Source organism: Oncorhynchus masou, chromosome 9 (assembly GCF_036934945.1).
Source record: "Oncorhynchus masou masou isolate Uvic2021 chromosome 9, UVic_Omas_1.1, whole genome shotgun sequence".
Taxonomy (NCBI): domain Eukaryota; kingdom Metazoa; phylum Chordata; class Actinopteri; order Salmoniformes; family Salmonidae; genus Oncorhynchus; species Oncorhynchus masou.
Genome location: NC_088220.1, coordinates 27,407,364 through 27,420,735, shown reverse-complemented (window position 1 = coordinate 27,420,735; position 13,372 = coordinate 27,407,364).

The window sequence follows — 13,372 nt, the reverse complement described above, 5'->3', positions numbered from 1 at the left end:
CCTTCACCTCTCCACTCCTCAATCACCCCCATCCCCCTCCACCTCTCCACTCCTCCATCACCCCCTCCCAACTTCACCTCTCCATCACCCACTCCCACCTTCACCTCTCCACTCCTCCATCACCCCCTCCCACATTCACCTCTCCACTCCTCCATCACCCCCTCCCACCTTCACCTCTCCAGTCCTCTATCACCCCCCTCCCACCTTCACTCCTCCACTCCTCCATCACACCCTCCCACCTTCACCTCTCCACTCCTCCATCACCCCCTCCCACCTTCACCTCTCCACTCCTCCATCACCCCCTTCCTACCTTCACCTCTCCACTCCTCCATCACCCCCTCCCACCTTCACCTCTCCAGTCCTCTATCACCCCACTCCCACCTTTCACCTCCTCCACTCTTCCATCACACCCTCCCACCTTCACCTCTCCACTCCTCCATCACCCACTCCCACCTTCACCTCTCCCCTCCTCCATCACCCGCCTTCCACCTTCACCTTTCCAGTCCTCCATCACCCACTCCCACCTTCACCTCTCCACTCCTCCATCACCCCCTCCCCCTTCACCTCTCCACTCCTCCATCACACCCTCCCACCTTCACCTCTCCACTCCTCCATCACCCCCTCCCACCTTCACCTCTCCACTCCTCTATCACCCACCTCCCACCTTCACCTCTCCACCACTCCATCACCCCCCTGCCCCCTCCACCTCTCCACTCCTCCATCACCCCCTCCCACCTTCACCTCTCCATCACCCCCCTCCCACCTTCACTCCTCCACTCCTCCATCACCCCCTCCCACCTTCACCTCTCCACTCCTCCATCACCCCCTCCCACCTTCACCTCTCCACTCCTCCATCACCCCCTTCCACCTTCAACTCTCCACTCCTCCATCACCCCCTCCCACCTTCACCTCTCCACTCCTCAATCACCCCCATCCCCCTCCACCTCTCCACTCCTCCATCACCCCCCTCCTGCCTTCCCATCAGATATCCCTGCTCTCCTCCTCTCAGCACAGGATGTCCATCTCTCTATCTCCTCTCCTCCTCCGCCTTTGTGCCCGTGGCACACATCTGTCATTAGGCCTAGGAGATAGTAGTCTACTGATATATATAGACAAACACACACAGTCTCTCTTATGGGCACGCATGCACACAGCCAAAGCAGGGTTTGTCTCTCACAATGTGTTCACATCATTCCAGACAGGACAGGATAGACAGGCAGACTGACAGACAGACAGGCAGGCAGGCAGAGAGACATACAAATACACAGATAGACAGGCAGAAAGACAGGACAGACATAGAGTCAGCCAGAGAGCTGTACCAGAGAGACAGACAGGCAGAAAGTTGTACCAGAGAAACAGGCAGGCAGAGAGCTGTACCAGAGAGACAGACAGGCAGAGAGCTGTACAAAAGAAACAGACAGGCAGAGAGCTGTACCAGAGAGACAGACAGGCATTGAGTGGTACCAGAGAGACAGACAGACAGGCAGAGAGCTGTACCAGAGAGATAGACAGACAGGCAGAGAGGTGTACCAGAGAGATGGACAGACAGGCAGAGAGGTGTACCAGAGAGACAGACAGGCAGAGAGCTGTACCAGAGAAACAGGCAGGCAGATAGCTGTACCAGAGATGCAGACAGGCAGAGAGCTGTACAAAAGAGACAGACAGGCAGCGAGCTGTACAAAAGAGACAGAAAGGCAGAGAGGTGTACCAGAGAGACAGACAGGCAGAGAGCTGTACCAGAGAAACAGGCAGGCAGATAGCTGTACCAGAGATGCAGACAGGCAGAGAGCTGTACAAAAGAGACAGACAGGCAGCGAGCTGTACAAAAGAGACAGACAGGCAGAGAGCTGTACCAGAGAGACAGACAGGCATTGAGCTGTACCAGAGAGACGGACATACAGGCAGAGAGCTGTACCAGAGAGACAGACAGGCAGAGAGCTGTACCAGAGAAACAGACAGGCAGAGAGCTGTACCAGAGAGACAGACAGGCAGAGAGCTGTACCAGAGAGACAGACAGGCAGAGAGCTGTACCAGAGAGACAGACAGACAGGCAGAGAGGTGTACCAGAGAGACAGACAGGCAGAGAGCTGTACGAAAGAGACAGACAGGCATTGAGCTGTACCAGAGAAACAGACAGGCAGAGAGCTGTACCAGAGAGACAGACAGGCAGAGAGCTGTACCAGAGAGACAGACAGGCAGAGAGCTGTACCAGAGAGACAGACAGGCAGAGAGCTGTACCAGAGAGACAGACAGACAGGCAGAGAGGTGTACCAGAGAGACAGACAGGCAGAGAGCTGTACGAAAGAGACAGACAGGCATTGAGCTGTACCAGAGAAACAGACAGGCAGAGAGCTGTACCAGAGAGACAGACAGGCAGAGAGCTGTACCAGAGAGACAGACAGGCAGAGAGCTGTACCAGAGAGACAGATAGACAGGCAGAGAGCTGTACCAGAGAGACAGACAGACAGGCAGAGAGGTGTACCAGAGAGACAGACAGGCAGAGAGCTGTACGAAAGAGACAGACAGGCAGAGAGCTGTACCAGAGAGACAGACAGGCAGAGAGCTGTACCAGAGAGACAGACAGTCAGAGAGCTGTACAAAAGAGACAGACAGGCAGAGAGCTGTACAAAAGAGACAGACAGGCAGAGAGCTGTACCAGAGAGACAGACAGGCATTGAGCTGTACCAGAGAGACGGACATACAGGCAGAGAGCTGTACCAGAGAGACAGACAGGCAGAGAGCTGTACCAGAGAAACAGACAGGCAGAGAGCTGTACCAGAGAGACAGACAGGCAGAGAGCTGTACCAGAGAGACAGATAGACAGGCAGAGAGCTGTACCAGAGAGACAGACAGACAGGCAGAGAGGTGTACCAGAGAGACAGACAGGCAGAGAGCTGTACGAAAGAGACAGACAGGCAGAGAGCTGTACTAGAGAGACAGACAGACAGGCAGATAGCTGTACCAGAGAAACAGGCAGGCAGAGAGCTGAACCAGAGAGACAGACAGGCAGAGAGCTGTACCAGAGAGACAGACAGGCAGAGAGCTGTACCAGAGAGACAGACAGGCAGAGAACTGAACCAGAGAGACAGACAGGGAATAGAGGGAACTCAAGGCAGTGCAGCTAATATCTTATTGGCATCCAACTAGTGCTCTGTACTGGGAACAGATAAAATAACATGTGTTACTCAGTTCTGCCTATACTGTATATCCATTATCGAATGTATCTAAACCCTATTCATTCTCTGCCAAAAGGGACACTGACTGTTATACAGCACAAAACCCAAATGTGACTTCAGCACTGTGTTTTAAACTCTTCTCTATAACAAAATCCAACTCTTCTCTTTATCTAATGACACATTCACTTCAGCCGTGGAACGTAATGTCTGTCAAGGGAGTTGACACAATCACAGACCTGCATGTACACACACACACACACACACACACACACACACACACACACACACACACACACACACACACACACACACACACACACACACACACACACACACACACACACACACACACACACACACACACCTTGCCCTCTACCCCACAATACAAAACCTCACCACTTCAACATCCATATATCCAAAACATCTTTCCCAGCTATACAAACAGCCCCACTGCTCATCATATCTCCTGAAACATCTCCACACTTTTTATCATTCTATAGAACTCAAACTCCACCCTGAGGTGTGCAGAGACCATCCCATTAAATAATAGTAAAGGGTCTGTTATCCCCCAACCTTTGACCCTGTTCCTCCCTGTTAGCCAAATAGACAACTTTGCCTGAGCAAACAGAAAATTCAACAAAACACATTTGGCCTTCTCCTTATTTGAATACCCGTACCCCATTATATGGGAGGCGCTCTGCACCCTGATTGGGTCGTCAGCCAGCCTGTCCTCTGGTTTTCATCCGCAGATAAGCCAACCAGGACCTGGAGACAACTCTTCACTGCCTCATCTCCACCAATCCCACCACCTGGAGACAGCAACTTGTGTGGGAGGAAAATACCCACAACACCCTTCCCTGTTCTGCTACGGGTCTCTCGCCTTTTGAGTGATCCTTGGGATATCAGCGCCCGCCCTTCCCGGAGTGAGAGGAAGAGGTCAGCATACCTTCTTCCCAGATGTTCGTCCGTCGTTGTCACCGTACCTGGAGGAGAGCCCCCGGACCCCTGCTCCCCGTTATCATCTTAGGCAGAGGGTATGGCTGTCCTTAAGCCCACAGCTGGTCGCCTTCTGTTGCCCCACATTCTCTGAATACATCCCACTTTTCATGTACAGTTTAAGTCAGACGTTTACACACACTTAGGTTGGAGTCATTCAAACTCACTTTTCAACCACTCCACAAATGTCTTGTTAACAAACTATAGTTTTGGTAAGTCGGTTAGGACATCTACTTTGTGCATGACACAAGTACATTTTCCAACAACTGTTGAATTACAGTGAATTATAAGTGAAATAATCTATCACTATTCCAGTGGATCAGAAAGTTACATACACTAAGTTGACTGTGCCTTTAAACAGCTTGGAAAATTCCAGTAAATGACATCATGGCTTTAGAAGCTTCTGATAGGCTAATTGACATCATTTGAGTCAATTGGAGGTGTACCTGTGGATGTATTTCAAGGCCTACCTTCAAACTCAGTGCCTCTTTGATTGACATCATGGGAAAATCAAAAGAAATCAGCCAAGACCTCAGAAAAAAATTGTAGACTTCCACAAGTTTGGTTCATCCTTGGGAGCAATTTCCAAACGCCTGAAAGTACCACGTTCATCTGTACAAACAATAGTACACAAGTATAAACACCATGGGATCACTCAGCCGTCATACTGCTCAGGAAGGAGACACGTTCTGTCTCCTAGAGATGAACGTACTTTGGTGCAAAAAGTGCAAATCAATCCCAGAACAAAGGCAAAAAACCATGTGAAGATGCTGGAGGAAACAGGTACAAAAGTATCTATATCCACAGTAAAACGAGTTCTATATCGACATATCCTGAAAGGCGGCTCAGCAAGGAAGAAGCCACTGCTCCAAAACTGCCATAAAAAAAGCCAGACTAAGGTTTGCAACTGCACATGGGGACGAAGATCGTAATTTTTGGAGAAATGTCCTCTGGTCTGATGAAGCAAAAATTAGAACTGTTTGGCCATAATGACCATTGTTATGTTTGGAGGAAAAAGGGGATGCTTGCAAGCCGAAGAACACCATCCCAACCATGAAGCATGGGGGTGGCAGTATCATGTTGTGGGGGTGCTATGCTGCAGGATGGACTGGTGCACTTCACAAAATAGATGGCATCATGATGAAAGGAAAATTATATGGAAATGTTGAAGCAACATCTCAAGACATCAGTCAGGAAGTTAAAGCTTGGTGGCAAAGGGGTCTTCCAAATGGACAATGACTCCAAGCATACTTCCAAAGTTGTGGAAAAATGGCTTAAAGACAACAAAGTCAAGGTATTGGACTGGCCATCACAAAGCCCTTACCTCAATCCTATAGAAAATTTGTGGGCAGAACTGAAAAAGCGTGTGCGAGCAAGGAGGCCTAAAAAGCTGACTCAGTTACACCAGCTCTGTCAAGAGGAATGGGCCAAAATTCACCCAACTTATTGTGGGAAGCTTGTGGAAGGCTCCCGAAACGTTTGACCCAAGTTAAACTATTTAAAGCCAATGCTACCAAATACTAATTGAGTGTATGTAAACTTCCGACCCACTGGGAATGTGATGAAAGAAATAAAAGCTGAAATAAATAATCCCCTCTACTATTATTCTGACATTTCACATTCTTAAAATAAAGTGGTGATCCTAACTGACCAAAGGCAGGGAATTTTTACAAGGATTAAATGTTTGTCAGGATTGTGAAAAACTGAGTGTATGTATTTGGCTAAGGTGTATGTAAACTTCCGACTTCAACTGTATCTAGAATTAAACCTATGTCTGTCAGCTCTTTGTCTCCTGTTTCCATCTGGGTGTTGACCCGTGATAGTTTGTACCCTGGAGTAGGTTTAATCTGGGTCTGGGAAACATACCCTATACGTTGTACTATGTACATGTGAACTATTCCTGTAGAATGGATGGCTGTAACCTGACAGGAGACTGTGCCCTTTGGTCAGGCAACTCATCCCCAAGCTGGACGTCAGCTACAACCCCCTGCAGGACTCAGGTGGTCTGCTGCTCCGTGCTGGACTGATGATTTAGACCTGCAGACTGGAGAGGCTGGACTGATGATTTAGACCTGCAGACTGGAGAGGCTGGACTGATGATTTAGACCTGCAGACTGGAGAGGCTGGACTGATGATTTAGACCTGCAGACTGGAGAGGCTGGACTGATGAGTTAGACCTGCAGACTGGAGAGGCTGGACTGATGAGTTAGACCTGCAGACTGGAGAGGCTGGACTGATGAGTTAGACCTGCAGACTGGAGAGAATGGACTGATGAGTTAGACCTGCAGACTGGAGAGGCTGGACTGATGAGTTAGACCTGCAGACTGGAGAGAATGGACTGATGAGTTAGACCTGCAGACTGGAGAGGCTGGACTGATGATTTAGACCTGCAGACTGGAGAGGCTGGACTGATGAGTTAGACCTGCAGACTGGAGAGAATGGACTGATGAGTTAGACCTGCAGACTGGAGAGGCTGGACTGATGAGGTAGACCTGCAGACTGGAGAGGCTGGAATGATGATTTAGACCTGCAGACTGGAGAGGCTGGACTGATGATTTAGACCTGCAGACTGGAGAGGCTGGACTGATGAGTTAGACCTGCAGACTGGAGAGAATGGACTGATGAGTTAGACCTGCAGACTGGAGAGGCTGGACTGATGAGTTAGACCTGCAGACTGGAGAGAATGGACTGATGAGTTAGACCTGCAGACTGGAGAGGCTGGACTGATGAGTTAGACCTGCAGACTGGAGAGAATGGACTGATGAGTTAGACCTGCAGACTGGAGAGGCTGGACTGATGATTTAGACCTGCAGACTGGAGAGGCTGGACTGATGAGTTAGACCTGCAGACTGGAGAGAATGGACTGATGAGTTAGACCTGCAGACTGGAGAGGCTGGACTGATGAGGTAGACCTGCAGACTGGAGAGAATGGACTGATGAGTTAGACCTGCAGACTGGAGAGGCTGGACTGATGAGTTAGACCTGCAGACTGGAGAGAATGGACTGATGATTTAGACCTGCAGACTGGAGAGGCTGGACTGATGATTTAGACCTGCAGACTGGAGAGGCTGGACTGATGAGTTAGACCTGCAGACTGGAGAGGCTGGACTGATGAGGTAGACCTGCAGACTGGAGAGGCTGGACTGATGAGGTAGACCTGCAGACTGGAGAGGCTGAGGGTGAGTCTTTAGCTTGACGTTGTTTATTTTAAGCGACAAGAAGTTACACGTAATAGACATAACTTGATAGCTGAAAGGACAGCATACCATGAAGTAGTATCATCATCATCATCACCTTCCTCTTGATTGTTTCTTCCCCAGTTTGTCAGGGTGTGATCTCACCATGGCTACCAACACCATTTTGACTGCAGCTCTTCAGCCTCCACACTCCTGTCTGACTGAGGTGGAGCTAAGCAACAATGACAGGCAAGATTCAGGCCTGTGGCAGCTCTGTAAAGGACTGGAGAGCTCCCAGTGTAAAGTACAGAGAATAGGGTAAGTCATACGTGGCCTTTAAGTTCCTTCATTACACCTTGGAATTCCCTTCAATTAAGGAAACACCAGGGAGGAGTGATGGTCTGATGGTGTTAGCTACTATGACTGAATGATGTTATGGTGACTTGGAAGTGTGTGTGTACTTGTGCTTGAATGACTCAGAACCAGAGTGGGATTTCCCTCCCGTTTTTCTACAGGCTAGGAGGGCGTAGTCTTACAGAGGAGAGCCAAAGCCCTGAGATTTCCTCTCTCTCATCTGAGAGCGCTGGAGTGGAGAGACAATGACCTGCAGGATTGTGGAGTAACACTGCTCTCTGCCGGACTGGATGATCCATACTGTCAACTTCAGACACTGGGGTAGGAGCACAGGACCAACACGGAATCAACCGTGAGAGAAAAAGGATTACAAAGGTATTACCTGGTGTATTTTTATATCTCATTATGTAATCACATTTCTGTATCTCGGGTTGTCAGTCTGTAGAGTCACAGAGAAAGGCAGTGCTTACCTGGCTATAGCTTTGCTTTCAAACCCCTTTCACCCGAGAGTGCTGGACCTGAGCTACAATCGCCCAGGAGACTCATGAGTGAAGCTGCTCTCTGTTTTACTGGAGAATCCACACTGAGGATTGGAGACGCTGAAGTAAATAAGAGACTCTGGAGTAAAAATGGAGACTCTGCAGTAAATAAGGTTAAGAATGGTCATTATTTCCTTTCATTATTCATAGGGACTCTGTGTCTCTTATTCACTCCATCTCTGCTTGTCCCACAGTGTGAAACATGGTAGAGAGCACCGGATCAGACCAGGGCTGAGGAAATGTCCCACAGTGTGAAACATGGTAGAGAGCACCCGATCAGACCAGGGCTGAGGAAATGTCCCACAGTGTGAAACATGGTAGAGAGCACCGGATCAGACCAGGGCTGAGGAAATGTCCCACAGTGTGAAACATGGTAGAGAGCACCGGATCAGACCAGGGCTGAGGAAATGTCCCACAGTGTGAAACATGGTAGAGAGCACCGGATCAGACCAGGGCTGAGGAAATGTCCCACAGTGTGAAACATGGTAGAGAGCACCGGATCAGACCAGGGCTGAGGAAATGTCCCACAGTGTGAAACATGGTAAAGAGCACCGGATCAGACCAGGGCTGAGGAAATGTCCCACAGTGTGAAACATGGTAGAGAGCACCGGATCAGACCAGGGCTGAGGAAATGTCCCACAGTGTGAAACATGGTAGAGAGCACCGGATCAGACCAGGGCTGAGGAAATGTCCCACAGTGTGAAACATGGTAGAGAGCACCGGATCAGACCAGGGCTGAGGAAATGTCCCACAGTGTGAAACATGGTAGAGAGCACCGGATCAGACCAGGGCTGAGGAAATGTCCCACAGTGTGAAACATGGTAGAGAGCACCGGATCAGACCAGGGCTGAGGAAATGTCCCACAGTGTGAAACATGGTAGAAAGCACCGGATCAGACCAGGGCTGAGGAAATGTCCCACAGTGTGAAACATGGTAGAGAGCACCGGATCAGACCAGGGCTGAGGAAATGTCCCACAGTGTGAAACATGCTAAAGAACACCGGATCAGACCAGGGCTATTGATTGTTCATTTACTCATTAATTTACCACTCCCCTCCTGCTTTCAGATGCCTGTGAGCTCACACTGGACCCCACCTCAGCCCACCACAGACTCCCCCTGTCTGAGGAGAACACTAAGGTGACCAGGAAACCACGAGTTAACCACTTCCCTTTACACTGACCTCAGATCAGAGATCATTTTCCAAGAGCAGCAGAAATTATTATAATGCCTTTTTAGTGTCAGAGTAGTTTGAAAAGATGGTCTGGAATTTCAGCATGTTTTGGTGGGATGGAGTTTTGGCCTGCCTGTTGACATGGCAGTAAATGAGTTAATAGACCAACATGAGAGTTTTAAACCTCTCTGTCAATACCAGGATAGGATAAAGCAATCCTTCTCACCCCCCCTTAAATGATTTAAATGCACTATTGTAAAGTGGCTGTTCCACTGATGTCAGAAGGTGAATTCACCAATTTGTAAGTCGCTCTGGATAAGAGCGTCTGCTAAATGACTTAAATGTAAATGTAAAATACCAGCTAGTTTTCTGCTCCTCACTCAGACCATTCCCAGACCATCCTAGCAAAATTCTATCTGGAAATTTATTTTTGCTAAGAAACTAATTTTGTTATATCCAATTATGATCTTGTGTCATCGTTGCAACTCCCCAATGGGCTCGGGAGGGGCGAAGGTTGAGTCATGCTTCTTAACACCCAACTTCTTAACCTGGACGCCAGCTGCACCAATGTGTCAGAGGAAACACCATTCAACTGAGTCAGCCTGCAGGCGTCCGGTCAGCCACAAGGAGTCGCTAGAGTGCGATCAGCCAAGTAAAGCCCCCCCTGGCCAAACTCTCCCCTAACCAGGGCGACGCTGGGCGAATTGTGCACCGCCCTATGGGACTCCCAGTCATGGCCGGTTGTGAAACAGCCTGGGATCAAACCCGGATCTGAAGAGACGCCATAAGCACTGCGATGCAGTGCGTTAGACAACAGCACCACGCAGGAGGCCTTTTGACAATTAAAAAAAACAATAAGGTAAGGTACTTAATTGTTACCCAGAAATGATTTGATATTGAGATAAACACAAATGGCTGTATTGGACCTTTATTAAGGTAATGGAGATATGAGAAACACTGTAATATTGAGATAGTGAGGACCATACTATTGAGATAGTGAGGACCATACTATTGAGATAGTGAGGACCATACTATTGAGATAGTGAGGACCATGATATTGAGATAGTGAGGACCATAATATTGAGATAGTGAGGACCATGATATTGAGATAGTGAGGTCCATAATATTGAGATAGTGAGGACCATAATATTGAGAGAGTGAGGGCATAATATTGAGATAGTGAGGACCATGATATTGAGATAGTGAGGACCATAATATTGAGAAAGTGAGGGCATAATATTGAGATAGTGAGGGCCATAATATTGAGATAGTGAGGGCCATAATATTGAGATAGTGAGGGCCATAATATTGAGATAGTGAGGGCATAATATTGAGATAGTAAGGGCCATAATATTGAGATAGTGAGGGCCATAATATTGAGATAGTGAGGGCCATAATATTGAGATAGTGAGGACCATAATATTGAGATAGTGAGGGCCATAATATTGAGATAGTGAGGGCATAATATTGAGATAGTGAGGGCCATAATATTGAGATAGTGAGGGCATAATATTGAGATAGTGAGGGCATAATATTGAGATAGTGAGGGCCATAATATTGAGATAGTAAGGGCCATAATATTGAGATAGTGAGGGCCATGATATTGAGATAGTGAGGGCATAATATTGAGATAGCGAGGGCATAATATTGAGATAGCGAGGGTATAATATTGAGATAGTGAGGGCATAATTTTGAGATAGTGAGGACCATACTATTGAGATAGTGAGGTCCATAATATTGAGATAGTGAGGACCATAATATTGAGATAGTGAGGGCATAATATTGAGATAGTGAGGACCATGATATTGAGATAGTGAGGACCATAATATTGAGAAAGTGAGGGCATAATATTGAGATAGTGAGGACCATAATATTGAGATAGTGAGGGCCATAATATTGAGATAGTGAGCGCCATAATATTGAGATAGTGAGGGCATAATATTGAGATAGTGAGGGCATAATATTGAGATAGTGAGGGCCATAATATTGAGATAGTGAGGGCCATAATATTGAGATAGTGAGGGCCAAAATATTGAGATAGCGAGGGCCACAATATTGAGATAGTGAGGGCCATAATATTGCGATTGTGAGGACCATAATATTGAGATAGTGATAGCCAGATGTAATTTCATAGCTAATTAATTATAATGAATAGACTCATTTTTTATAATGCACAGACACGGCATTTATACTGCACTATCTGTTTTTATGTTTCAATCATTTCTTTTTGAATAATTTGACATTTCACTGCATTGTTAAAACCTGTTAAGGCTCGGGACAATACTGCCCTCTTTGGATGAATTGCGTGCCCATAGTTAACTGAAAAAAATCTGTCCAAAATTGCTAATATGTGCATATAATAATTATTATTGAATAGAAAACACTCTAAAGCTTCTAAAACCGTTTGAATTATGTCTGTATGTATAGCAGAACCCACAGGGCAGCCAATCTCCCAAACTAGTTTTCTCATCAGGAAAGTTGGGCCAACTTTGACGTCATCGCCCCCACCCTTCCCAACCAGATCTGGATCTGGGATCAGTTTCTATGTCTTCCGCGAGATGTCTTCTATCAGTAGAGTGTTTAATTGTGCAAATCCCGCGAGCTTTGACCCTTTGGCAGGCAAAATACTGGGTGTTGCGAGAAAATACATGCACTTTCAGGCACGCGTTGCGCTCAGAGCTCCCTTTGTTCCAACTTGCACGAGAAGAATACAGTTTGTCCGGTCGATTTGAGAATTGTTTTGTACGTTAATAACATCCTAAAGCTGGATTCTGCACTTAGTTTGACCAGTTTAGTCGACATATAATATGTAATTTTGAAGTTTTGAATTTTGAATATTGCTTATGTCTGAGCGCCGTCTCAGATTATTGAATAGTGAACGATTTCTGTAACGTTAAAAATAAATGTGACAAAGCGATTGCATTAAGAAGCAGTGTATCTTTCTAACTATATGTAGAACATGTATATTTAGTCAAAGTATATGATGTGTATTGCTGTTATCTGGCGTTATCTGGCGGAGTTATCTATAATTTCTCTGGACATTTTTTAGCATTTTCTGAACATGGCGTCAATGTAAACGGAGATTTATGGATATAAATTGCATATTATTGAAAAAAACATAAATGTACTGTGTAACATGTCCTATTACTGTCATCTGATGAAGATTTTCAAAAGGTTAGTGAATTACTTTTCTTTTAATCCTGCGTTTGTGATTGCATCTTTTGTTTGACACAATGGCTACATATCGTCTGTGTCTTTGTGGTGGTTTGACATACATATGTGCTATGTTTTCGCTGTAAAACATTTTAGAAATCTGACTCGCTGGGTAGATGAACAAGGTTTTTATCTTTCACTTGTTAATGTGTGGAGGTTAAATATTTCAAAGAATATTTTTGCATTCTGTGCGCCACGGTTTGAGTTGAGCGGGGGGGGGGGGTGGTACCCCTTGGGGAACCTGTAGCGTGAACATGTTAAGAGCTAGTAACATCAGCATTTCACAGCATTGTTAAGAGCTGGTAACATCAGCATTTCACTGCATTGTTAAGAGCTAGTAACATCAGCATTTCACATTGCTAAACTGTGTATGCGAACAACAAACTTTGATTTGATAAGATTTCAAAATTGTTGTGGAATTTATCTTGGGTATGTATGTGATTTACATGATATTGATTTATTGAACAGATATACCACTCCATTTATACTCCATATTATACTCCATATTATTGTCATTCTGTGTGTGTTTGTACTCTTTATTGAACAGATATACCACTCCATATTATTGTCATTCTGTTTGTGTTTGTACCCTTTATTGAACAGATATACCACCTCATATTATTGTCATTCTGTTTGTGTTTGTACTCTTTATTGAACAGATATACCACCTCATATTATTGTCATTCTGTTTGTGTTTGTGTACTATTTATTGAAATAAAGCCATATTCTTTTGGCCGTTGGCTCTTA